Source organism: Pan troglodytes, chromosome 12 (genome assembly GCF_028858775.2).
Source record: "Pan troglodytes isolate AG18354 chromosome 12, NHGRI_mPanTro3-v2.0_pri, whole genome shotgun sequence".
Taxonomy (NCBI): Eukaryota; Metazoa; Chordata; class Mammalia; order Primates; family Hominidae; genus Pan; species Pan troglodytes.
In genome coordinates, this window is record NC_072410.2 from 83,167,401 (window position 1) to 83,193,707 (window position 26,307).

A 26,307-nucleotide genomic window follows, 5' to 3' on the forward strand; every position below is an offset into this window, starting at 1 on the left:
CTGTTCCTTCTGCCATGTAAGGACACCTAGATGTCACCATCAATGAGAAACAGACCCTCACCAGACACGGAATCTGCCGGCACCTTGATATCGGACTTCCCAGCCTCCAGAACTGTGAGAAATAAATTTCTGTTGTTTATAAATGACCTGGTCTCAGCTATTTTATTCTAGCAGCACAAACAGACAAAGACAATAGACTTTCCACCAGGAAAGGGACATTAGTGGAAAAACGTAAAATTTGAATAAAGTCTGCAGTTTAGTTCATAGTACTGTATCAATGTCAATTTTTGAGTTTTGATAATTGTATCATGGTTATGTAAGATGTTAACATTAGGGAAGTTGGATGAAAGGTATATGTAAACTCTCAGTACTGTTTTTGTTACACCTCTGTAAGTCTAAGCTTATTTCAAAATAAAAACTTAAAAACAATAGTTGGTCTTGTTCTGTGCTGGCATTTGTTACCAGTGTGTAAACTGCCCATGGGACTGGGAAAATTAATAACTAGAAGTGTTTCCTTTCCCCAAAGACAGAGACATATGAACAATATAATCATTTTCATTGATGAGAAATCTGAAGAACAATTTCTATATTTTATAAGTTAATACCAAACACCCCTAATATTTGGCATGTCATCTTCCATCTAAACCTGTGAGTATTTCAGTGCCAAATATTAGTACAGAAAATGTGGTGCCCAAAGTAGGTTTTGAAAGTCTAATACAATAGTATATTATTATAAGATATGGGAAGTAGTGTTCAGTTGCCTGGGTTTGAATCACTATTGATCCCCTTAGCGGCCATGTGTTTGGAAAAGAAACCCATCCTTTATGTGCCTCAGTTCCTTCATCTGTAACATAGGAAACACGAGACCACCTGCCTCATGAGGTTGCCTGAGGACTACATGGGTTATTAAATACAAAGCCTCTAGAATAGTGCCCGGCCCACAGTCAGCACTAAATCAAAGTTCACTGCTATGGTGGTGGTTGTTATATAAACTGCACAGGGAATGGCACTTGGTTTTGAAACCTAGCTGCCTTATATTTTTGTTTTCATACTTTTCCATACTTTTCAAATTTGCTTTAACCACTTTTATTATAAAAACAATAGGCTTCTATAAAAGATCTATACCATACATTTGTAATTTTTGTAAAGAAAAATTCACAGAGACATGTAATTTTCCTCTCCAGACTCATTTCTTTCTCACAAATCTCACAATCTAGCCATAATTAATTTCTCTGTAGCCTTTCTCCATATCTCACTCTATGCATCTCTTCATCTGTATCATTTGTAATATTCTTTATGATAAACCAGTGAAAGTGAATGTTTCCCTGAGCTCTGTGAGCTGCTCTAGCAAATTAATCTAACCCAAGGAGTGAGCTGTGGGAACCCATATTTACAGCCATTCAGTGAGAAGCACAGGCAAATAACTTGCGGCTTGTGATCGGCATCAGAAGTAGGACTCAGGACGGGCACAGTGGCTCACGCCTGTAATCCCAATACTTTGCGAAGCCGAGGTGGGCGGATCACCTGAGGTCAGGAATTCAAGACCAGCCTGACCAACATGGCAAAACCCCATCTCTATGAAAAATACCAAAACTAGCCAGGCATGGTGGTGGGTGCCTGTAATCCCAGCTACTCAAGAGGCTGAGGCACGAGAATTGCTTGATCCTGGGAGACAGAAGTTGCAGTGAGCCGAGATCATGCCACTGCACTCCAGCCTGGGTGACAGAGGGAGACTCTGTCTCAAAAAAAAAAAAAGTTTGTAAGAATGTGGAATGTAGCACGTAAGTTATTGACTAAAATAAGCATAGATCTGAGGTTTCATGTATTCAGTGTATGCATTACCCCACCCCCTCCCCAGTTTTCCATCTCCGACTCCCTCTACCCTGAATTGAAATTTCTTACTAAACTCTCCTTTGTTTACCTCTAGGGATCTGTTCTGCCTGCTGTGGTCAAAACACAGAGGCAGGATTTCTAAATGATGGGGATAAGTTGTGAAGAAAATAAAATAAAAGGAGAGGTGAGGTTAGAAAAAACAATGGAAGAAATGATAGCAAACTAGCCCCTGCACAAACCAGGGAAGTAGTAGATGCTCTTTAATCACCTTAGGATTTAACCAGAGAAACTGGAGGCATCTCCTCTATGCCTCTTGGTCAGTTGCATCTTCTCTCTTTCTTGTGGAGGTCACCCCAATGGAGGTCACCCCAAGAGCTAGGGTAATCAACCATTCCAGTTGGTTTGACACTGAGGTTCCCAAAATATGGGATTTTCAGTACTAAAACCAGGACAGTCCCAAGCAACTGAGAGAGTTGGTCGCCCAACCTGTGGTTTTTGTTTTGTTTTGTTTTTTTACAGTGTATCTGAGATCCATGTTCACCTCAGGGCTCCTACCTTCTTATTTCATTTACATAGCAATCAAGTATTCTTGACAGAAAAGACAGATCGATCCTTATAAAATTTAAGCACAGAAAAGAATGCTTATGAGAACTTTTTTGAGAAAAGACAAAGCCACATCTAAGCTGTAAATAAATCACAGCAGAAAGCTTTTGGAAACTAAACATTAATATTTGGGAAGGATAAAAATGAGGGCTAAGTTAATATTATGGGCAAAAGACAGTGGGTTATTATTTTTTCAATAGAAAGATAAAGCCTTAAAGCTAATGGTTCTCGGGATCAAGACTCTTTAGTGCAACTGAAATAAAGTTGGCAATGCATGTGCAAAAGTATGTCAGAAAACTTGGACCAAAAAGAAAAACACATTATAGAAAAAGAAAAGGGAGAAATAAAGGAGGGGAAAATAATATTTGCATATTCTGTTAAACAAAATTAATATGCAATTATAAGTATTTAAATATTCATACTATGTAAATGCCTTTTGCAAATGAGATTATAGATTTGCTTGCAAATAGTAAGTGTGCTAAGTAAATGTAAGGGGCTATTATTTAAAAACACACACACACAGAACTAGAGAATGATATTGGCAACAGTCCCCACAGAAATTTCAAGCTTCCAGTAAGACACCTTCTATGAAGAAATGTACACTGCCCACAGCTTCCCTACAGCTAGACAGGGGTTAGCAAACAAGAAACAAACATTTATCTGGCTTGCGGGACAGTAACGTGGTGAGTTTCAGGAGGGACATTCAGGGGACAGAGTTTTCAGTCTTATGATTGCACCACAAGGTTTCTCTGGGGAAGCAGGGCCAACTTAAACACAGCCTTACCCTGAGTAAATGGCCTTCCAGCTCCAGTACTTGTCACTGTGGCACATCTGTGCTGCCACAGCCCACCTAACTCCCCTCCTACCCCTCATCCAAAGAGCTGACAAAGCACAAGGACTGCAAGGGAAGCTGAAGTCGCTGCGTGTTTAGATCAGTTCTGCAGGACACAGCAAAATTCAAAATGGATTGTGACCTGCTGATAATCTTTCACGGCTAACCAAGTGATCATTGATTAAAAATAGCTTTGAACATGTATCACACATCTATTTCAGGCCTCGTTTTATTTGGAATGCAAATACTGCTGGAAGCCAGAGCTACATGAGCAGCAGCTGGAAATCTACTCAGACATTCTAGCCAATTCACATCAAGCCTAGCTGGCAAAATTAATGCCATTCTGTGGTCTCAGTGAAGGAGAGATTGTTAATTATGCCCCACTGCCCAGTGGCTTCTATTATGGACACATCTGGACTGAGAGGCTCATTTGAAAGCCCCAATTTCACTGCTTCCCAGAGTCTAAACCAAGTTGAAAAATTGATTTGGAATGAGGAGAGGGTGGCACATGCAAACTGCCTCACCCATAGAGTCCAGGTAGGTTCTAAGGAAAGTGCGTCCTAGTTTCAAAGGTTCTTTTGTGCCTCCAGTGCTCACATTTTCATCAGTGATTCTTAGCAGTTCCTAAAATGCAGTGTTTGGACAGGTTTCTCAGTAAATAATATATAAAACACACATGCCATCCCTGCAACTCAGGGCTAAGAAGTTTGGTTTCTGTGGCGCCCTCAACCACCGCAGGCTGTGATATTTTCATCTCTTAAAGAAAGGCAGGCTGGGATCTTGTCTGTTTTGAACAAAAAGCCTTTCAAGGAATGTCTATGCCCTGCATTAACAAACATAGATCTTTGTTCTGAGGAAAACTTCCCTCCAAAGATCGCGGACTCCTGTTTTGGCAGCGGGAACGGCCTAGTGGAGACTGCCCTGTTGGAGGTGTCATCTTTGAGAAGAAAATTAAAACAGATTATCAGTCAAACCCAGGGTGGCCATTGAAATCCTACAGGGCTCTAATTTTAGCAAACAAGCCATTTTTTATTGCACTTAGACCTCAAATAACTCAGGGATTTAACCTCCTTAGGCTCTGCTCCAACTTTGCATGAGACCACCAGTGTTCAGTTAGGACAGAAGCAGCCTCCCACCAGGCAGCGGCCCCAAAGTGGGGACATGTGACCAGATGTCCCTACGTGAGGTGTGTCAGATGTCCCTACATGAGGTGATGTCAGAAGCACTGGGAAGTTATGTTGCCTTACCTCTCCCTACCCTCCCTCAAACTGCCCGATGACTACCATTCATTTCAAATGTGTTCCTTTACGCTAAACCTTTCAAGGCGTCCTCCTTAATAAAGTGTAATTGCTCTTGGAGGGGGGTAATCATGCTTTATTAGTCATTTATAGCTGATAGTGGCTGAGTTTCCAAACTTTTTCTGACAGCAAGATTTACTGGAGGGAGTGAGAAGCAGCTGTCCCTAAAGGAAAGCAGCATGGTTAGGGGTACTGAAAATAAAGTCCACTGGAGACCTTGTTAATAATTTTGCCTGAAACCAGCCTTGCTTAGGCCACTCTGACTTGCGTAAATGACTTGGTAATGGATCAGCTTTATAGAAACCAGTCTTTGATAAGATTGAGGAAAATCAACCAACCAAGGAACTTGAAAATTATAGGGAGCAATATGTAAGCTCAATTTTAAAATAGCTTCTGTGCTGCAAGGGCTGCCCAGCAATGTGCCAATTAATGCAGAGATCATGCATTTTCATCCCTGGGAAGCATTTTTTTTTTTTTGGAGACGGAGTCTTGCTCTGTCACCCGGGCTACAGTGCAGTGGTGCGATCTTGGCTCACCGCAACCTTGGCCTCCCGGGTTCAAGCGATGCGCCTGCCTCAGCCTCCCGAGTAGCTGGGACTACAGGCGTGCACCACTACACCCAGCTAATTTTTGTATTTTTAGTAGAGATGGGGTTCCACCATGTTGGTTGGCCAGGATGGTCTCGATCTCTTGACCTCATGATCTGCCCACCTCGGCATCCTGGGAAGCATTTAAATAGAGTTTTAATTCCCTTTCTGACAATGATGCTAGAGTGGGCATTTTTGCCCTAGGCAGGGGTTGCAACTAGATTGAGTTGGAGATCCATTCCAACTCTAAGGTTCTGTTAGTTTGCTTAGTTATCTCATGGACACCCACGATTCTGACCACAGGAGCTAAAGTCAGTGTGGTACCATGATGGCCAAAGCAGGAACCCAGGCGCCCACAACCCACAGGATCAGGAACTCTGGACCCCACAACTCATTTGTACTGCTTTGAACCGCCTGGGGACCAAAGAAAAAACTCCAAACTCCTGTGGTCTAAACATAGACATTCTTCAGAGGCAAGGTCACACCGTTTGTTCCGGACCCCTAGCTCTGAAAACAGCCTCATGCTGAGCTGCCCAAATTCCACAGGATAAATGGTAGTAGCTTAAGGAAGCACTTGTTACATTTTTTCTCCCATGAAACTAAATGCTGAGACTACAAATGATGGTTCCAGCCCAAGCTAGAATGACAGGTTCAGGTCAGATTTGGAAGCCAGGTGGGATCCAGAATTGCTCATCAGTAAGGTTAAGGATGGAGCCTGAGTTCAGAAACCTAATGGAAGAAGCATGGAGACGTGGAAAGAGCAAGTGCTTTGAAACCATACAGATTTGCATTCAAATTCCAGTTTTACTGCATGATCTTCAGAAACATACTGAGGTTTTCTTAGCCTCAGCTTTCCCTCATAGGAAAAATGAAGCTTTAAGGAATTGTGTAAAAATTAAATCAGATAGAATATAGGCGGGGGAAAGAAAATCCTAGGCTCAGAGTAGGCATTGTATAAAGGTGAATTATCTTGCTCCATACCCCCTTGGTGTGTGGTTCTTGCACCTGGCTGCAGGTAAGAATCAACTGGGGAATTTTTAACATCATTCTTATGCCTAAGCTTCCCTTTCCTGGAGATTCTGATGTAATTATCTATGATGAGATGCAGTCATTTATACTTTAAAAAAATTTTTTTAATCTTCCCAAGATTGAGACCCATTGCCCAAGTATATCAGAATGAGCATTATCCTTGGATTTGAAATTTTCTATTATGGTTTAGGCAAATATTTTACTTCTCTGAGCCTTCATTTCTTTATTAAAAAGAGGAGTAATATTCTGATTTTTATAGGTTTATTTTGAATATTTGATGAGATACATTTTTTAAAGCTCCTAAAAGAATAACTGACAATTAGTAGGTGCTTAATAAATATTCATTTCTCTCACTTTCTTTTCTTATCATTAGTCAGGGAACACACAAGTGCCAAAATCTTAGTGATATAAATAAGTATAACAAACATGAGATATCACCAGACAGCCTTGAAATTAAGATGATTACCAAATATCTCAGGCAAAACTGCCTTAGTAATCTTCTGCTGGAAGACGGAGTTAAATCCTAGGATAGGGATGGCAAATGTGTTGTACATTGTCCCAATCCTCCCTTCCATGCTCATGGCAGATACCACTAATCAATTGCAGCACTCTTCTCTATCATGCCCAGATGAGGCTTCAAAGTCCTTTCCCACACAGCTCTCCCAGGCTTCCACTCACAATCAGAGCTAGCACATGTATTGAGGCAAATTTTCCTTCCCTATCATAGGTCATGGGCCACCGTACACCTGCAAATGAGGCTTATTTCAAAGATGCTTAAGTGGATTCTCTGGTGAGTGGGGAGTGTGTGACCAGAGACAAAGCCAGACCCAAAGGGTGCCCCCGTTCTGTGCAATCTCATCTATGCTAAGCCAAGAATCTGTGCTTCTGGTTAGTGCAGGGAATGCAGTGAGAGGAGTGAGTCAATGCCAAGCAAGAAATGAAAGAGCTGCCTGGTGCTCTCAAGGTGTGTCTACCATCCCCAATTTCCAGGAAGTGCTATCAGATTGTTTCCGAAAGCCAGATCATTTCTCTGATTTAAGGAATGTGAAACTAATGATTGCAGTGCTTCTCCCCAAAGGCAATAGGCAAAGGCTCTGATAAGAAAGCCCCCATGAAGCTCCAGTTTGTGCTGAAAACCTGACATTGGTGCCTGCAGGCTTGCAACAGCTGAGACCTTGTGAACACCAAGGTCAGAGGACTGGTGCGGGTGGCTGGGATCCTCGCCCACTGTGCCCATCAAAGGACAGCCAACACTTGTGCAAATGGAGACTTCTGCTACAACTCCTTATTGTTAATTAACCCCTTTGTAGGCCATAAGCATGTTCACTTGATAGAGTGTAGCATTAGCTCCTGCTGGGCAGAGTTGTGATGGGGTTGAGCTGATTGCACAGCAGGAACAGGTTATAATTCTGATAACCTTTTTAAAAAGCCTTTTTATTGGGGATCTTAAATAAAATTGTAACTCGCTACACTTGATCTTTCCCATTTTTTTTGTTTTTCGTTTTTTTTAAAAGACTGAGTGCTTTTCTTTGTAAAAAAAAAAAATTCAAGAATGAGAGCTGGGAAATAGAACTACTGCAAATGGAAATGAAGGGTTGGGTTTGTTCAATTTTTTTGTTTGTTTGTTTGACCACTGAAACCTGCCACATTGTCCCTTCATTTTCCTTCCCAGTGTGGAAAAGTCAGCACAGTAGCTAAAATCACAAGGAGGGGAGGGGGTTAGAGAGCTGTGAAGAGGCATGGACAGGCAGCCCAAAAACCAAGGATGCAGGGCAGGAGCCAGTGAGACCTAGGTCAGGAAGGAGATAAGATGTGGAGGTGGTGGGCAGAAGAGACAGCAATGTAGTTGGGAGATTAAGTAAATAAGTAACTATATTGAACATAATAGGAGCCAAAACCTCATTACTGAAGTAGGTATTTATAAATACCAAAAGGGGGAAATCTAGCAAATAATCCTGAGGGGCTGGATTGAAACAGGGGTATTAGTATGGACTTATGCTTTTATTATATGTATATATAACATACATAGAGATTGATATCAAAATCATATAGATGTATAAATACATACATATGTAGCTAGACAGACATGAAAAATGTGTATTTTTCCTAGCTCTGTCCACTGAATGGGCCTAAAACAATGATACCCCAGTAGCAATTAACATACTGATTAACCAGATCTTGGCTTCTAAATAGTATCCTTTATTCAAAGAAACCAAGGATCCTTAGGAAAATGTCTGATTCCAGGGCTGAAACAGGTAATATACAAGTTGCACTTGGAACATCTTCTTATGCCAGAAAATAAGGAAATGCTCAATGAACAATGGGAATATGTCAAAACGACACAAAAACCAGCTTGAAAGGGTCAAACTTGCAGTGGTTTAAGCATAGAAAATAATATGCTATTTCTTATAGTAAAATACCAGCTCATAAAAATAGAACCAATGATGGAAATAGACACTCATCATGTGGAAACTTACATAAAGGCAGTTGATTCAGTCAATGGATGCTAAGACCAGAGTTGGAAGTTTGATAAGGAACAGGATATTGACTAATTTCAGAAATGAAAATATGTTCCCACAAAACACAAATAAATTGCAAAAGGCAAAATGTTGAATTTAAGTAGGCGGGAGCTGGCAGACAATGTAGTTGAGCAATCGAGGTTAGCATCACCAGTGGTGATGACATGTGCCACTGGGTGTGAGGCACTGAGAAAAACAAAGCAGCACTTCCGTAGAATTACTGCCCAGAATTTATAACCTCACTAAAACCATGATGAAACATCTGGTGGGCCTGGCTTGGTGGTCATTCTACTGAATGAAGGACCTGTACTCTTCAAAGCTGTCAAGCACATGGAACACAGGGATAGACACAGAAGCTGTAGCAGTTTGAAGGAATCCGAAGAAACATGACAATTACATGAAACACAGGCTCATGGATAATATCCTGGAACACAAAGAAAAAGCAGAGATTTGGGGACTCATTGGCAAATGGGGTCTGTGGACTGGACAGTGTTATACCACTGTTGATAACCTGATATGAAGGATCATATGCTGATTCTGTAGGAAAATGTCTTTATTTGGGGAAAATGCGTACTAGAACGGGAGGGTGGTGATATCGCATCTTTTTTCACCTTCATCTCTAAAGGTTCAGAAAAACACTAATGCAGCTATAAGTAGAGAGAGAATGGGCAATGGAGCAAATGCAATAAAACGTTACAACTGGAGAATCTGGCGAAGGGAGTACAGGAGTTCTTGATATTATTCTGGAAACTTTGAAATTACTTCAAAATAAATGAAGCAATAATATATATATTATATAATACATATACACACCTACACACATTCAGGGATCTGCAAATTAAAACTGCAATGAGATAACACTATACAACCACAAAAATGGCTAAAATTTTAAAAGATTGACAGCACCAAATGTTGGAGAGGATATAGAGAAACTGGCTTCCCATGCACTGTTAGTAGGAGTGTAAAATGTTACAACCACTTTGGGAAGAGATCTGACAGCTTCTTACAAAACTAAAAGTATACCCTATGACCCAGCAATTCCATTCCTAGGTATTTTGCCAAGAGAAATGAAAATGTATGTCCAAAAAATACTTGTACAAGAATACTCAGAAGTTTTATTCATAATAAGCAAAAATCAGAACAAGCCCACATATCCATCAAAATAGGAAAATAGACTATGCTATGTTTATACAATCTAATACTACTCAGTAATAAGAAGGAGCAAGGTACTAATATGATCAATAATATGGATGAATGGCAAAAACATTATGCTGAGTGGAATAAAGCTTATACAAAAGACATACTGTATCATTCCATTTATATGATGTTCTAGAGCAGGTATATATGGTGAGGGGGATATCAGAACAGTTGTTACCTGGGGGGATTGGTGTGGAGAGGCAGGGAGTACCCCAGGGGAGGAGCATGAGGATACTCTCAGGTATGGTAATGTTCTTTCTTGATAGAGGTTTGAGTTACACAATGTAGGCATTACTCAAAACTCATCAAATGGACCACTTAAGATGTGTGCATTTCCTTGTGTGTAAATTTTACTTCAAAAGGAAAGAAAAACAATCAACAAATCTTAAGCTAGGGTTATTGATCCACATACTAAAGTATTGAGAGGGAAGTGTACTGACGTCAGCAACTTGCTTTGAAATGCATCCTAAAGATGAATTGGATCCATGGATGCACAGGGAGATAAATAGATATGCAATAAAACTAGTATAGTAAAATGTTAACTGTAGAATCTAGCTGATAGAGACACGAGTATTCTCTGTAAATTTCTTTTATCTTTTCTGTATGTTTGAAAATTCCCATAATAAAGTGTTGGGAAAAAAATACGTTAAGAAAAAACTTTTCTGTGGACTAGAAGGCAGAACCACTAAAGTGAAAACAGCATAATGCAAAGTAGTTGGTACAAGTAAAAGGCCTGGACAAAGTGCACTGGATGATTTCTCCCAAGTGTGTGTCCTAAGAGAAATGAGATGTAGGGACATCTATGGGTCATCTCTTCCATCAACCCTAATGTTAGAGATCACTCAGAATGACTACTCTTTAGACCACCGATCGATAGAATACTCTATGCCACCAAATTGACCTAACCATTTTTACTTTGTCTTCTGAAAGTGCTACCAGTTAACTAAATTGCATGAAAACAGCTTGTTTGAGGTAACAGAATGTTCTTTTTTTTTTTTTTTTTTTTTTTGTTGTTGTTGTTGTTGAGGCAGAGTCTCGCTCTGTCGCCCAGGCTGGAGTGCAATGGCGCTATCTCTGCTCACTGAAAGCTCCGCCTCCCAGGTTCACGCCATTCTCCTGCCTCAGCCTCCTGAGTAGCTGCGACTACAGGCGCCCGCCACCACGCCCAGCTAATTTTTTTTTTTGTATTTTTAGTAGAGACGGGGTTTCACCATGTTAGCCAGGATGGTCTCGATCTCCTGACCTTGTGATCCGCCCGCCTGGGCCTCCCAAAGTGCTGGGATTACAGGCAGGAGCCACCGCGCCCGGCCCAGAATGTTCTTTCATTTTTACACTAGATAAGTTGTTACCTACTGGGGAGTGTGCATCAGAATCAAGTGCATTACTTTTTAGTATATTATAATGGTAATGCATAATATACATAATGTTCTGCTACTTGCTTTTTGCTTATTATATCCTTGGACATCTTCCCATGTCAATAATATAAATTATGTCACTTGTAAAATGAAAATATGATAGTTATCAAAACTAACTTAATACTTATAAATAAGGTAGAACAATGTCTACCTTACATAACATAATAATTGCTTAACTAAGATTAGCTATTGTTTTGTCATTGGAAAACTGTTCCATAATTTGAATAATCTATTGATGGGCATGTAGACTGCTTTCAGTTTTCCCCTACTACAAATAATATGGAATTGAACAACTTTATATGTAGGCTTGATATGTATAATGTTACTAGGATACATTTTTAGAAGTGGAAATACTGGATTATAGAGAATATACCTGTACCCATCATATATTTCAGCCAAAGCCCATCCTTCTATACCTGCTTTGTGACCCTTGGGTGGGAATCAGTAAACTGCCTTTTCCAGACTGGCTTGCCAACTGGCTTTTGATTTCTCCAAGGAAGATATTGCCAAATCAAGCTCAAAAATGGCTGTATCAATTTGTACTCCCACCAACAATATATGAAAAGGCTTCTTTCCCAAACTGTGGAGTTAAAAAAAAAAAGTGTAGGACCCCATTCCAAGCCTACTGAGAACTGGGTGGGACCTGGACACAATGTATTTTCCAAAAGCACTATAAATGATCCCAATGCACAGCCAGGTAAGAACCATTGTTCTAGATATTTGATTCTCAAAGTGTGGTCCCCAGATGGGCAGTGTCAGCCCTGGGAGTCTGTTAGAAATGCATCATCTCGGAAGCTATATTTTAACAGGAGCCCCAGGAGATTCAAATGCACATTGAAGTTTGAGAAACACTGCTCTAGAAAGGATACAGCAACAGGCCTAGATTTTGTGGGGCCTAAAGCTTACATAATCTGGGGAGTCCTTTTTACTGAAAAATATACAAAATTACAAACAAAGATGGAGTACAAATTTAATATTTACTTACAATGAAGTAATAAATCCTGATTAAATACAAAATTTTAAAAGCCAAAAAGTATCATAAACATCACAAAATTCTGGAGGAAAAAAGGAAAAAACGCATTTACTCATGAGCTGCCTAACGCACGTCTATATTTTTGTAAATTTTTAGCTATTTCTTTGCATGATAAAAAAAAATTTCTATGATCTTTCTATAGAGAAATGAGAATTAATTCAGTCAGCTAGAAATTTGTGTTTTATTCTTGGTAATCTAGAAGAGCTTTTTTTTTTCAACTTTCAACTCATTATAATATCATGTAAAATTTTTTAGAATTTGGTCCAGTTAGGATAAGTTCCATCCAATGTCTTTCATGGGAGCTGTAAGAGTCATGGCATTTCATGGTTCTCATCCAGTGGCTAATTTTAAATGCCCTTGGAATCAAGGACACTCAGACATCCTTGTGCAGAGCATTACTTTCATGTTTCTTCTCCTCTTCTGTTCTGTGCCCCAGAGTGTCCCAATTCACATAAATTTCTTTACCTCTTCTGTTATTGTTTTACCTACATTTTCTTTGCTCTTGTGATTCTGAGTTTTTGTTTGTTTTTTATTTGTTTTTTGTCTTTATGAGTGTGACCATCAGAGTTTTTATCTTCTCTTATGAAAAAAGAGAGTTCTCAACATTTTGAAGTCTCTGCTAGTTCCTAAAAGTTCCTTCTTTTCGTTAGATCTTCATTCAGTTTCCAGTAGGTTCCAGCCTTCCCTTCACATTTGAGTTTTACAGTATGATCAACCACTCTGAAAATAAAAACAAAATTCATCTGAAATTAAGGCATAAACAAGAAGAAGTAAAACACATTTTAGGCTGGGCACAGTGGCTCTCGCCTATAATCCCAGCACTTTGGGAGGCTGAGGCAGGTGGATCATGAGGTCAGGAGTTCAAGACCAGCCTGGCCAATATGGTGAAACCCCATCTCTGTGAAAACTACAAAGATTAGCCAGGCATGGTGGCAGGCACCTGTAATCCCAGCTACACAGGAGGCTGAGGCAGAAGAATCACTTGAACCCAGGCGGCAAAGATTACAGTAAGCCGAGATCGCACCACTGCACTCCAGCCTGGGTGACAGAGTGAGACTTTGTCTCAAAGAAAAAAAAGAAAAGAAAAGAAAAAAGACACATTTTAAAATTGTAAATATAATATATTGTATTTGAATATAACATAATACAAATATATTGAGCTACATAATAGTAGGATCAAATTACCCTTATACTACATCTATTGCTGCCATACTGATGAACATAGGAGTTCTGTCGCTAGAACCCTTGTTTCTTCGGGACTTTCTGTTTCATTGTGTCAAAATTGCATGCCATTTCATCTAAAATTACCAGAATTTGTCAAGAGAAGATGCATCAAATATACTAAGACATTTTGAGATACATAAAACCTGAAACAGCACACACAGACTGACTGTTCATCATATTATTAAAGATTTTTGTCCTTACAAACACAAGAATTCTGGTGGATTCTATTCTGAGCAATTACCATAAACAATTAAGAGTGTGTTTATAATTGTGTATGTTGCATTACTGCATATATTCCTTACGGAAGAATATTTCCATTTTGTTTAGTCATCATTGTGAACTGAATGTCTGATGATTGGAAGAATTTTCCACAGATTTGCTTCTGGCTCTATCCATTTCAAATCTTGTTTCTCTTCCACTCCCCACATGTTCCTAGTGACAGGTATTGTAGGACAAGTACCTACTCCCATAATACCCTGCACCTTCATGCCACAGTGCTGGGGGAGCCTGCACAGTGGGCAGTAGAAATATTCCTGGAAGCCATACCTATACTATGATGGCTAGCAACAGTGTAACTGTATACAGAGTAGCTATAAACTATAAAATATATACCCACCAACCCCAAATCAACACATCCCCAACTCAGTTTGCCTTCCAAAATAGACATAGCCCCAACTCCATTCCAAAAATGTCTGCTGCCACTTTCAGGCCTACCTGCACCTGAAGATTTGTGATGAGGAGGAGGGAGTGGAAAGAGACAGCTGTCTTAACCAATTTCAGTAAAAAATATCTTACTTTTGAAACTTTGCAAAAATATATGACCATGTAAAAGACATTGATGGGGCCTCTCTCGGGGCTTTTGGAAGGAGCCGAGCAAGTAAAGAGCCCTGAAGCTTCAGCTTCATTAAAGTCACAGTACATCTGTCTCTGCAGACGAGCATGTGGAATCAAAGTGATGGAGCAGAGAAATACCTTCAGAGATCATATAGTACAACACTCGATATAAAGATGGGGAAACCTGAGGCCCTCAGAGGTTATGGGACTTCCTCGGGATCACACAGCTGGTTAGTAACAAAATAGGGACTAAAATCTTGACTCCAAGCCCAGTGCTCCTTCACTAGAGTGCTTCTAGCTTTGTGGTTTTCCCCTTAAGGTCCTTAGACTTTGAGAGCTGAATTTATGCCCAATGTATATTGAAGGAAATAAAATGTTAGAAGAGCTATCACTCCAGATTTCATTTAGGCAAAGTACCAAATAAATACTTTTTATCCCTGTGATCAGTCTCACAGCCTCTCACAAAGTACTTGCCAACAGAGAGATTTTGCTGATCCGATGAATTTTACATAACAAGGAAAAAAAATCCCTCCCGTAAATCATAATGCATATGTTGATGAGATGTTGTTTGATACCAAAAAGGCATTCTCTACCCCAAAGAAGGAAGGATTACTGCGTGCTAATACTAAATGCTAATGTTAGCCTATTACAAGTGTTTCATGCTGTGGCACTATTCTGATTTGTGCTTTGAGATAAAGATTTAATATTCCACTCTTAAATTACAGTATCTATTTGTTTTTTATGAGCCGCAGTATGTTCCTACACTAATATTTCAATTCGATCATTTCCACCCTGAAGCTTTATTTTATCTGACAATTCACGCACACCACCTAATTAAAACAACTTAAATATGAGATATCTGGACCATATTCTGAGGTCTTCATTTATGCAACGATCACTTATTGAATGCTCTTGCTGTGCCAGGGTCTGTGATAGAGGAAAAGGAGAAGCCTGTGACATTGAAGAGGGGATGCAAAGATGAATGAGACAAGCTGTTTGCCCTCAGGGAGCTCTTAGGCCCATGGGAGAAATAGATATCTGGCCCAGTCATCACCATGCGAGATGGTGGAGTCTGAGCACATAGAAGAGGGGGGACAGGAATTCTGCCAGGGAGAGAGGAATTCAACACGTCTTTGGAGAGCTGACACTTGAATTAATACTCAAAAGAAAATGTTTGGCTGGGCGCGGTGGCTCACGCCTGTGACTCCCAACACTTTGGGAGGCCGAGGTGGGCGGATCACCTGAGGTTGGGAGTTCAAGACCAGCCTGACCAGCATGGAGAAACACCATCTTTACTAAAAATACAAAACTTAGCCAGGTGTGGTGGCACATGCCTGTAATCCCACCTACTCGGGAGGCTGAGGTAGGAGAATCGCTTGAACCCGGGAGGTGGAGTTTGCGGTGAGCTGAGATCGTGCTATTGCACTCCAGCCTGGGCAACAAGAGCGAAACTCCGTCTCAAAAAAAAAAAAAAAAAAGAAAAGAAAAGAAAATGTTTGCCAGAAAGACAAGAGTTAGGGCATTAGAAACAAAAGGACCAGCATGAACAAAGTCTTGGAGATATGAAGGAGAATATTTGGGTGATCACTAAAAGGTTATTTGGGAATATGTAGTGTGCCCAGGAGCTGGGAGTCCGGTAGTGGGAGAAAAGTGGCAATGCGGGAAACGTCATATCAGCCTGGGAATGCTTTTCTGCCGTGCTACAGGGTCTGGACTTGCTTCTGTAGGAAAGGGTAAGCTTTTTGGCAGTGTTGTGTCATAATCAGTTCTGCGTTTAGGAAAGCCAAGTACAGGAGGCATGGAGTTACAATGCTGTGTGTAGCAAAGGTCCAGGCAAGAAATAAGGGCCTGAGCTATGAAAATCCCAGTAACTATGCTATGATGATAGCATCCGCTGGCAAAATATCTCCAGCAGTATCTTCTGATAAGCATCTCATTGTTAAACTCTGTAACTGGAAATGCTGCATAACAAGACTAAGGCTCTCCCCATCGTTTTTCTTATAGCAGGCAGTTATTTACAACATAAAGTTCCAAGATCATTCCTAAAAGTAAGTAAGACGTCATCCCAAGATGACCTATAGTTGATCCCGTCCTCCTACTCTAGTCATTCTAATGATTTCACATGCCACCCATTTTTTCTTTTCTTTTTTTACAATCAGTGAGGATGAATCAAGATGGGCCAATGAGTCTGACTTGTAGAGAAAGCAATAATGTAAGAGGCTTGGGACCTAGGTATCAAAGCTTCTCCCTTCTAGGTCAAACAGGAAGACACAGAAATCCACCAGCCCAGTGGGAACCAAAAGTCAGTTTATTACTAGGCCAGCAAACATCCTATAAGCCTCCAAATTCAGCGTTCACTAGTATAAGCTAGATTACAGAATAAAAGATTAAACATTAGGACAAATGGGGCCTCTGCTCCCATTCCAAATCTCTACCTTGTGACCTAAGAGTTCTGGAATGCCTATGATCAATGGGCGTGCGGAGCTAACTGCAAGTCCATTCACTTGGCCATTGGAATGAATGAGGGCCGCAGGGGCAGGACAAAGGGAGAAGTTCCCACCTCTTTCCCGTGGGTAGCCATGTTCTGGGGGCTCTCCCAAGGCAGAGGGAGGGGAAAAAGAGCACATGGTTCCTGTATCCAGGCAGTAAAGCCCAATGGGGAAGCCAAGTGCTTTGCCTTAGACACAGTTCTCCCTGTCAGTCAAATGTGGCCAAGGAATGTTATAAATTCTCGCCAACCAGATTAGTCAGCTCCTTTCTATCAGGACATGCCAGTGACAAGACAGAGACAGGCAGAAATGCCCTCCCCAGAATTTCCATTGTCTGTAGGGCAGACATGTTTGGTGGAAGGCACGGGTTGCCAGAAAAAATACAGAATGCTCAGTTAAATTTGGATCTCACATAAACAACAAATCATCTTGTAGTGTAAGCATATCCCTAATATTGCATGGGATATACTTACACTAAAAAAATTACTGTTTTCCTCAAATCCAATTAAACTGGTTGTCTTATAATTTCATTTGATAAATCTGACAACCCTAATGAAAGAATCTTCCTCTGTGGCATAGTCACTTCCTCATATGGGAATTGCAATCTCAGAATTCTAGAAATGGAGGAGAACATTAAAATCACCTAGTCCATCAACTTAAATTTATCCCTGATGAGAATGAGGAGACCAAAGAATTGCAATAACTGCCCCAAAGTCACACTGCTAATTAATGACAGACCAAGGAATATAATATATTTCCAGACCGAGCCCAGTGGCTCATGTCTGTAATCCCAGCACTTTGGGAGACTGAGGCGGAAGGATTGCTTGAGGCCAGAAATTCAAGACCAGCCTGAGCAACATAGGGATACCCCTGGCACCACCATCTCTATTAAAAATAAAAATTAGCTGGGTACAGTGGCACAAACCTATAATCCTAGATAGGAGAATGAGGCAGGAGGATGAGTTGAACCCAGGAGTTCGAGGCTGCAGTGAGCTATGATTGTGCCATTGCACTCCAGCCTCGGCAACAGAGCAAGACCCTGTCTCTATTTTAAAAAAAAAATACATTTCCATTTGTGGTATTCTTTCCCCTCTATCACACTAAGCTCCTTTTGGCCCTTGGCTCAATAGCTCTGGAATTACTTGAAAAATTTCCTAAGGGCAAAATGAATGATTTTTTTTTTAATATCTCCTCCCAGTTCTGCACACAATGCTTTATGAGACCTGGCAGAGCAAACGATGCTGTGGAGCGGCCAGCCATGTGGCTAAATCACCTGGGTGATGGCCACCACTCTCCACTCTCACCCTCTGTGTTCTGTGCCTGTGAACCTGGGCTTTGGGGTTGCTAGGGGCTAGCATAGCTTTTAGCCAGATGTGAAAATTGTCCTAGCCCCTCTGAGAGGCCATGAAGTATGACTCTCTTAAGAACACACAGCCTTTTGGAAGGGTCCTCTCTACTGAGGTAATGGGTTCAAGGAAAACACAGCTGAGACCTGGGAGCTTGTGTGAAAGGCAGTCTCATCTCATCAGAAACTTCAGCTTCCCTCACAGCAAACCTTGACCAGAGCTGCCAACAAAGAACCAGCTGGGCTTTTAAGATTCCTTTCTCTCCTTCCCCTTGCCTCCCTCTGGTGGACAAGCAGACAAGCAGTTAGTACAAGGGACTTGAGGCAGTGAGGTGTTCTCCAGGGCCACACAGACTGATAGACTGAGGTCTTCACCACACAGGCATTTGTCTGGCCAGCTCTTGACAAACTTGTGAGATAAAGTGATCTTCACAGCTCTCTGTCACTTCTCACAACTCAGGCCACTTTATCTTCTTGGTCTCCAGGACTCTCATCATCCTCCCTCCACCCCAGTCTCTTCCCACGTCCTTCCCCATGGCCCCAACCTCCTTCCACTGTAACCCAACCACGACTTAGCTTTCCTGGAGTCCCAGTGCCCCGGGCAAGTAACTTCTTACTCTTCCAGAGAACAAGTTGCATCATTCCAATTAGAAGAGACTGAATGGTCTTTTTTCTTTCTTTCTTTCTTTTTTTTTTTTTTTTTTTTTTTTTGAGACAGTCTTGCCCTGTCACCCAGGCTGGAGTGCGATGGCACGATCTCGGCTCACTGTAACCTCTGTCTCCCAGGTTCAACCGATTCTCCTGCCTCAGCCTCCAGAGTAGCAGGGATTACAGGTGTGCACCACCACGCCCAGCTAATTTTTGTAGTTTTAGTAGAGATGGGGTTTTGCCATGTTGACCCAGGCTGGTCTCAAACTCCTGACCTCAAGTGATCCACCCGCCTCACCCTCCCAAAGCGCTGGGATTACAGGCATGAGCCACCGTGCCCAGCCAATTGCACAGTCTAAGCATGAAGCTAAGCTACTTACTGATGATCATTATTTAGTGCTTAGTAAATATAAGGTTCTTTTGCTAAGAGTTGGATACATGTTTTCTTACTTACATTCATAATTTTCGTAGCAAACCACTGAGGCAGATACCATTTTACAGAAGAAGAAACTGAGGCTTGGAAACATTAAATAACCCAGGCAAGCTTTTACTATAAGGGCTGGGACTGGGATTCAGACTCAGAAAATCTGGCTCTAAATTCTAGAAATCCCTGTCCAATAGGACTTTACAGTGACGGAAATGCGGCCACTAGCCACAAGTAGCTACTGCACATTTGAAATGTGACTGCAACTGAGGAACTGATTTTTAAATTTTATATAATTTTTATTAAATTTAATTTAAATAGCCACAGATGACTAGTAGCTACTCTATTGAATAGCATGGTCTAAATATAGGCTTTGGCCAGGCGCAGCGGCTCACACCTGTAATCTCAGCACTTTGGGAGGCCAAGGCAGGAGGATCACCTGCGGTCAAGAGTTCAAGACCAGCCTGGCCAACATGGTGAAACCCTGTCTCTACTAAAAATACAAAAATTAGCTGGGCTTGATGGGGTACCCGTAATCCCAGCTACTCAGGAGGCTGAGGTAGGAGAATCGCTTGAACCCGGGAGGCAGAGGTTGCAGTGAGCTGAGATCACACCATTGCACTTTAGCCTGGGTGACAGAGTGAGACTCTATCTCAAAAAATAAAATAAAATAAATAAATAAATAAAATATAGCCTTTGTGTTATCCTAGTCACTTACTCTCCCCCTGTTCCTTCCCCCACAAACACACACACTCACATGCACTTGCTGAGTAGGTAAGGGAAATATTTTGTTCACATCATTCCCTTGGCCCTCACTCCACATAGATTTAAGGTAGACCCTGACTGGAAAATTGAGAGTTGACTTACGCCTTGTTTGATGCAATAAGGCAAGGGAAAGGGAATCAATGATATAAAAGATACGGGCTCTTATCCTTGCTCTGCTAGTGACAAGTCACATAATTTCTCTGGATCTCAGTTTCTGCCTCTGAACAAGGACAGAGCTGTACTCCATGATCTCAGATATCACTTTCCAACTTTAATATTCTGTAGTTGGAAAATGCCCATAGAACCCCTTTCCAGCTCACGTTGAAAACAAGAGCTACAGGTGATAAATCTGGCACCAACAGTGATTACCTGGACGAACAGTCAACAAGCATGCTTGATTGTACACATCCAACACCCCATAATATATAGGGTTCTTTTTTTAGAACCCTAATCAGAGATTCATTTGCATAATTAACATCTTTAGGAATAATTGCAAATGACACATCTGTTCACCATCTCCTCCTCCTTGGCAAACTATGTGTTATAAACACAGTTCCTTTAGCTCTGTAAACACTTGGTGCCTGTCCTTTGCTTTAGTCACTTTCCACCTTGGAGTGATGATGACCTTGTGTGACCTATCCCTGTGCAGTCCCATCCCTGTCAATGTTGCTCCAATTAGATCAGGACCCACTTACAACTATCTGCTTTGACTGGCCACAGGGCATGAGTTCTTAATCTAGGCTCAGCTCTCTAAACTAAGCATTCAGAGTATTCATGAAATTTTGGGTGACTATACTTGTCATTTGTGTTCTGGGAAGCAGGTTTATGGCTTCCAGGAGTTTCAATGGGTGTCCATTACCCAGAAAAATGGTTAAGAACCACATACTATATGATTCCATTCACATGAAAGTCCTGAATAGGGAAATACATGGAGACAGAAAGTAGATTAATGGCTACTAAAAACGGGGGAGATCAGGGATGGGAGAGTGGGGAGGGGGGTGATAGCTAAAGAATATGGGATTTCTTCTTGAGATCATGAAAATGTTCTAAAGTTGACTGTGGTAGTGGTTACACATATCTGTGAATATTTTTTTAAAACCATCGAATTGTGCACTTTCAAATAGTGAATTGCATGGTATGTGAATTATATCTCACTAAAACTGCTTTAAAAAAAAAAGTTTAAACCCCTGCTCAGAAAAAAGGGCCGTGGTTTACAGGTACCTACAGACAGTAAAGCTGCATCCTCTCTGTTCCCAGAAAGCCTTGAGTGGTACCAAACCTAGTTCTTTTTTAGAAATAAGACCAGATTTACATGAGTCCCCCCACTGGGGGAAGGCTCTTTAAGTCAGTGTGCCTCAAATTTTAATGAGCAGATGAGTTATTTGGTGATCTTATTAAAACGCAGTGGGCCCAAGATTCTCCTGGTGACCCAATGAACACACTGTGAGTAACAGAGCACTAGACCAAAAGTATGTTTGTATCCTCTTGCTTCCCCTGGATCTGCATGCCATCCAGATACTTACGACAACACAAAATTTCCTGAGATTTTTAGCCCTGGGCACCCTTTATTCTGGACCAGGGCTTCCTCTCCAACTAACTTCCCTGTTCTCCTGCAGCTGAATAGCATAGAAACCTCAAGGGCCCCCTTTCTCTTTCTCCCTTAAAATCTAAGCCAGAGACAGGTGCACTCAGCTCATATGTTTTATTTCCCCTCAGCTCTACACTGGTCCAGCTTAGCCAGAACAAGGTTGCCTCCCCAGAAGGCACATCTAGCTCAAGTGTAGCTTAGACAAAATAAGTTATTCCATCCATGTGTCCTAAAGGCACAGTTTCCTTATTCATCCCCTACAGGTTTCATATCCACAGTAATGAATAAGGATGCGTGAGTCCTTGATGCTTATTTTGAACCAAAGGGGTGTTCATCCAAAAGGAAAAGACTGTGGGTGGTCTATATGAAACAAGTTGTCTCAGGAAAGAAAAAGAACCCCTTCACTAGCCTTATTTAATTTGAACAACCATCAGAGATGCTATAGCTAGGACTGAGTGGCCACGATATTTTGCAACAACTCCCATCAAGAGGTGGAGTCTATTTCTCCATCTTGACTCTGGGCCAGCCTTCTGACTTGTTTTGACCAATTGAATGTGACAAGAACGTGGTTGTATGAGTTCCAGAAGCCTTGTAGTTTCCGTCCTCTTTAAGTGCTGCGCTGAGACTGACCATGTAAGGAAGCCTTCCAGAGGATAAGAGGCTAAAAGGAGAACCAAGGCACTCCAGCCACCAGTCAGTGCCATCTGCCACACCTATGAATGAGGCCATCCGGGACCCTCCAATTCAACACAGCCACATAAGTCAGTCCAGGTGAAAACAGCAGAGGAGCCATTCAGCCAACCCACAGAACTGTGAAAAACAATGAATCTGTCCAACAATGATAGACTGGATTAAGAAAATGTGGCACATATACACCATGGAATACTATGAAGCCATAAATATGATGAGTTCATATCCTTTGTAGGGACATGGATGAAATTGGAAAACATCATTCTCAGTAAACTATCGCAAGAACAAAAAACCAAACACTGCATATTCTTACTCATAGGTGGGAATTGAACAATGAGAACACAGGGACACAGGAAGGGGAACATCACACTCTGGGGGCTGCTGTGGGGTGGGGGGGAGTGGGGAGGGATAGCTTTAGGAGATATACCTAATGCTAAATGATGAGTTAATGGGTACAGCACACCAGCATGGCACATGTATACATATGTAACTAACCTGCACATTGTGCACATGTACCCTGAAACTTAAAGTATAATAATAATAAAATTTAAAAAAATAAAAATAAAAAATAAAAAAAACAAATATTAAAAAAAAACAAAAACAATGAATCACTATTAAGTCACTAAATTTTAGGGTGGTTTGTAACAAAACAGTAGATAATCAAAATAGACAGGATGGTGAACTAGATAACACCTAAGATCTCTTCAAACGTGATCCTGTGTGTTTTTGTTTTCTGTTTTGGGATGAAGTCACTATATTGCCCAGGCTGGAGTGCAGTGGTACAATCATGGCTCACTACAGTCCTGACCTCCCAGGTTCAAGCAAGTCTCCTGCCTCAGACTCCCAAGTAGCTAGGATTGCAAGTGTGCACCACCATGCCTGGCTAATTTTTTTTATTATTATTTTGTAGAGATGAAGTCTCGCTATATTGCCCAAGCTGATCTTGAACTCCTGGGCTCAGTAATCCTCCTGCCTTGGCCTCCCAAAGTGTTGGGATTATAGGCATGAGCCACCGCGTCCAGCCATGATTCCATGTTTTAAGAAATGTTCAGAGGGCTGGGCACGGTGGCTCACACCCGTAATCCCAGCATTTTGGGAGGCCAAGGTGGGCAGATTGCCTGAGCTCAGGAGTTCGAGACCACCCTGGGCAACATGGTGAAACCTCATCTCTACTAAAATACCAAAAAATCAGCCGGGAATGGTGGCGTGTGCCTTTAATCCCAGCTACTTGGGAGGCTGAGGCGGGAGAATCACTTGAGGCAGGGAGGCAGAGGTTGCAGTGAGCCAAGATTGTGCCACTACACTCCAGCTTGGGTGACAGAGTGAGACTCTGTCTCAAAAAAAAAAAAAGAAGTGTTCAAAGGTTTGATTTAGCCTCAATCAAGCTATTTCTTCTTTACATGCACAGATCTGTTCTCCAGTCAAAACAAGGCTGGTGTCTTCATGTGCTTTTGTTGCTGATCTGCCATGGGAGGAAAATAATGAATGTCCCCCAAAGGGCCTCCTTGTGTCTTTAGTGACTCTATTTAGCAGGCTGTCTCACCTGAACTGCACCAGAGATTTAGATATGTTTGAAGGTACGAGGGTTCAGTCCTATCTCTCTCTGGCCATGAAGCACTCACTGCCTGGGGACAAAGTTGGGAGAGTGCTGAGACAGGGTGCCTAGGAGGAAAGACAGGAAATAGGGTGACAATGGCGAGGATGCAGTAACATTTTCCCCACCCCGACTCCAACCCTATGGCAGCAAAGCTGGGCACATGTGTGCTGCTTTAGAGCCTGAGAGGCAGAGCTGGAGAAAAGGTCCTGCTCCCTTTCTCACCCTATCCCAACCCTGCCACACATACGGATAGCTCTGGCTTCCTAAGAAGGGAAGAATATGGATGTGCCTAATGGAGTCCCATTCTCACTGAGGGCCAACTCAGGGTGCAGTCCCCTGACAAAGAAGCCAAGGCATCACACGAGCAAACTTGTTTCTCAGCACATGTGATGAGCCAACACCTTGGGGACTACCTTGAAATAACTGAGGGGAAGGGGGTGGAAGTTTAGCATAAGCCTATAGGGTTTAGAACCCCTGTAAATGGAAGCATCAAAATGAGTGTGTCTGAATGTGTACTCACAGGCTGGTTACACCATGAAATAAAGATCTTTTTTCAGTTTCTATTTCTGATGCTCGGAGGTTTCTGTGACCTGCACCAGATACTCTGATATCTTCCAGGGGATTGGTACATTCCACTTTTTCAAGACCTGGTTTTCTTCAGATTTCATAGATGATTGCAAAATGAAGCTACTTTCCCAAACTGGGCACATATTGCAACTAAGTTTGAAGATAAAGTTATGGAATGAAAGTCTGGGGCTCAGAGGGATAACTTAGGAGTTCTTACCCAGCTACTTGCTTTGTCTATTTATAGTGGAATAGTATAGAGATGGTAGTTCAGGCACTATTTTATCTCAATTAGGATACAGATTGCTTTAGTGTCTTATTTCAAGAAAGGAAATACCACCATAAATATCATGGACCAGGTTACAGAAAATAAACATAATGTGCTTTACTGAACTAGTTTTTTTGTTACATCTTTTTGCTATTCAGTTCCTACATCTTATTCCTTTTTGGTCTATCCTTTAGGGGGATGTTGTATAAACTATTTTTAAGTGCACAGTTTAACAATTTGATAATAGCTAGTAAAGTTGAAGAAAAGCCAATTTTGTAACCCAGCAATTCCGCTCTTAAATATATACCCTGTAGAAAAAAAACCTTACCCCTGGGCCTGAAGAGACCTCACAAGTATTGCAGCATTGTTTGTAGTAGGAAAAAACATGTTCATAACAGTAAAGTTAAATAAAGTTGGGGTTAGTCATATAAAGCAATTCAATGCAGCAGTTAAAACAATCGTACTAGACCTATTAGTATCAGCATGGAAAAATCCCAACAAAACATCATATGTAAAAAAGTTGTAAAAGAACACATATAAAATACACCAAATAAGTTAATATTAAAAACCAACCCCCAAAGAGCACTGCATATTATTTCTGCATATATATAAGGTAATTTTAATGAACAAGAAAGATAAATTCTAACCTTATGATATCAGCTCCCTCTGGAAAGGAAGACAAATAAACAAAACAATGTGATAAAAGAATGGACATTTAGCTATACTGCAACATTTTGTTTCAAAAGAAGGAAAGGAGGGAAGAAAAGAGGGAGAGAGGGAAGAAGGAAGAAAAAAAAAGAGAACCAATGCTAATATGACAAGATAGTACCTCTTAAATCTAGGTAGTTTGTACATGACTGTAAATTATATTTTGCAGTTTTCCTGTATGTTCAAACTATTTCAATTTTTTTTTTAATTTAAAAACAAAGGGGCCAGGCGCAGTGGCTCATGCCTGTAATCCCACCACTTTGGGAGGCCGAGGCAGGCGGATCACTTGAGGTCAGGAATTTGAGACCAGCCTGTCTCTACTAAAAATACAGAAATTAGCTGGGCGGGGTAGGACATGCGTGTAATCCCAGTTACTCGGGAGGCTGAGGCACGAGAATCACTTGAACCCAGTGTGTCCGGAATTGGTGGGTTCTTGGTCTCACTGACTTCAAGAATGAAGCCGCGGACCCTCACGGTGAGTGTTTCAGCTCTTAAGGTGGCGCGTCTGGAGTCTGTCCCTTCTGATGTTCAGATGTGTCCGGAGTTTCTTCCTTCTGGTGAGTTCGTGGTCTCGCTGGGCTCAGGAGTGAAGCTGCAGACCTTCGCGGTGAATGTTACAGCTCTTAAGGTAGTGCGTCTGGAGTTGTTCCTTCCTCCCAGTGGGCTCGTGGTCTCGCTGGGCACAGAAGTGAAGCTGCACATCTTCGCCGTGCATGTTACAGCTCATAAAAGCAGTGTGGACCCAAAGAGTGAGCAGTAGCACGAGTTATTGCAAAAAGCAAAAGAACAAAGCTTCCACAGTGTGGAAGGGGACCCG

The 26,307-nt window shown here is 41.4% G+C and overlaps 1 protein-coding gene across 25 annotated transcripts in view; it reads right to left on the reverse strand.

Moving 5' to 3' along the window:
* The window catches only part of LOC129135347 (uncharacterized), a 227,666-nt gene that overhangs the window by 51,586 nt on the left and 149,773 nt on the right, over window positions 1–26,307 (reverse strand). For 6 of the 25 annotated variants that reach the window (XM_063789968.1, XM_063789954.1, XM_063789961.1 and 3 more), the window contains one exon: window positions 9,794–13,066. The exons of the other annotated variants lie outside the window; for them this stretch is intronic. The gene's annotated coding sequence lies outside the window, so the exon portion shown is untranslated. Of the gene's footprint in view, window positions 1–9,793; window positions 13,067–26,307 lie in introns of those variants that run through there. 25 annotated transcript variants of the gene reach the window in all.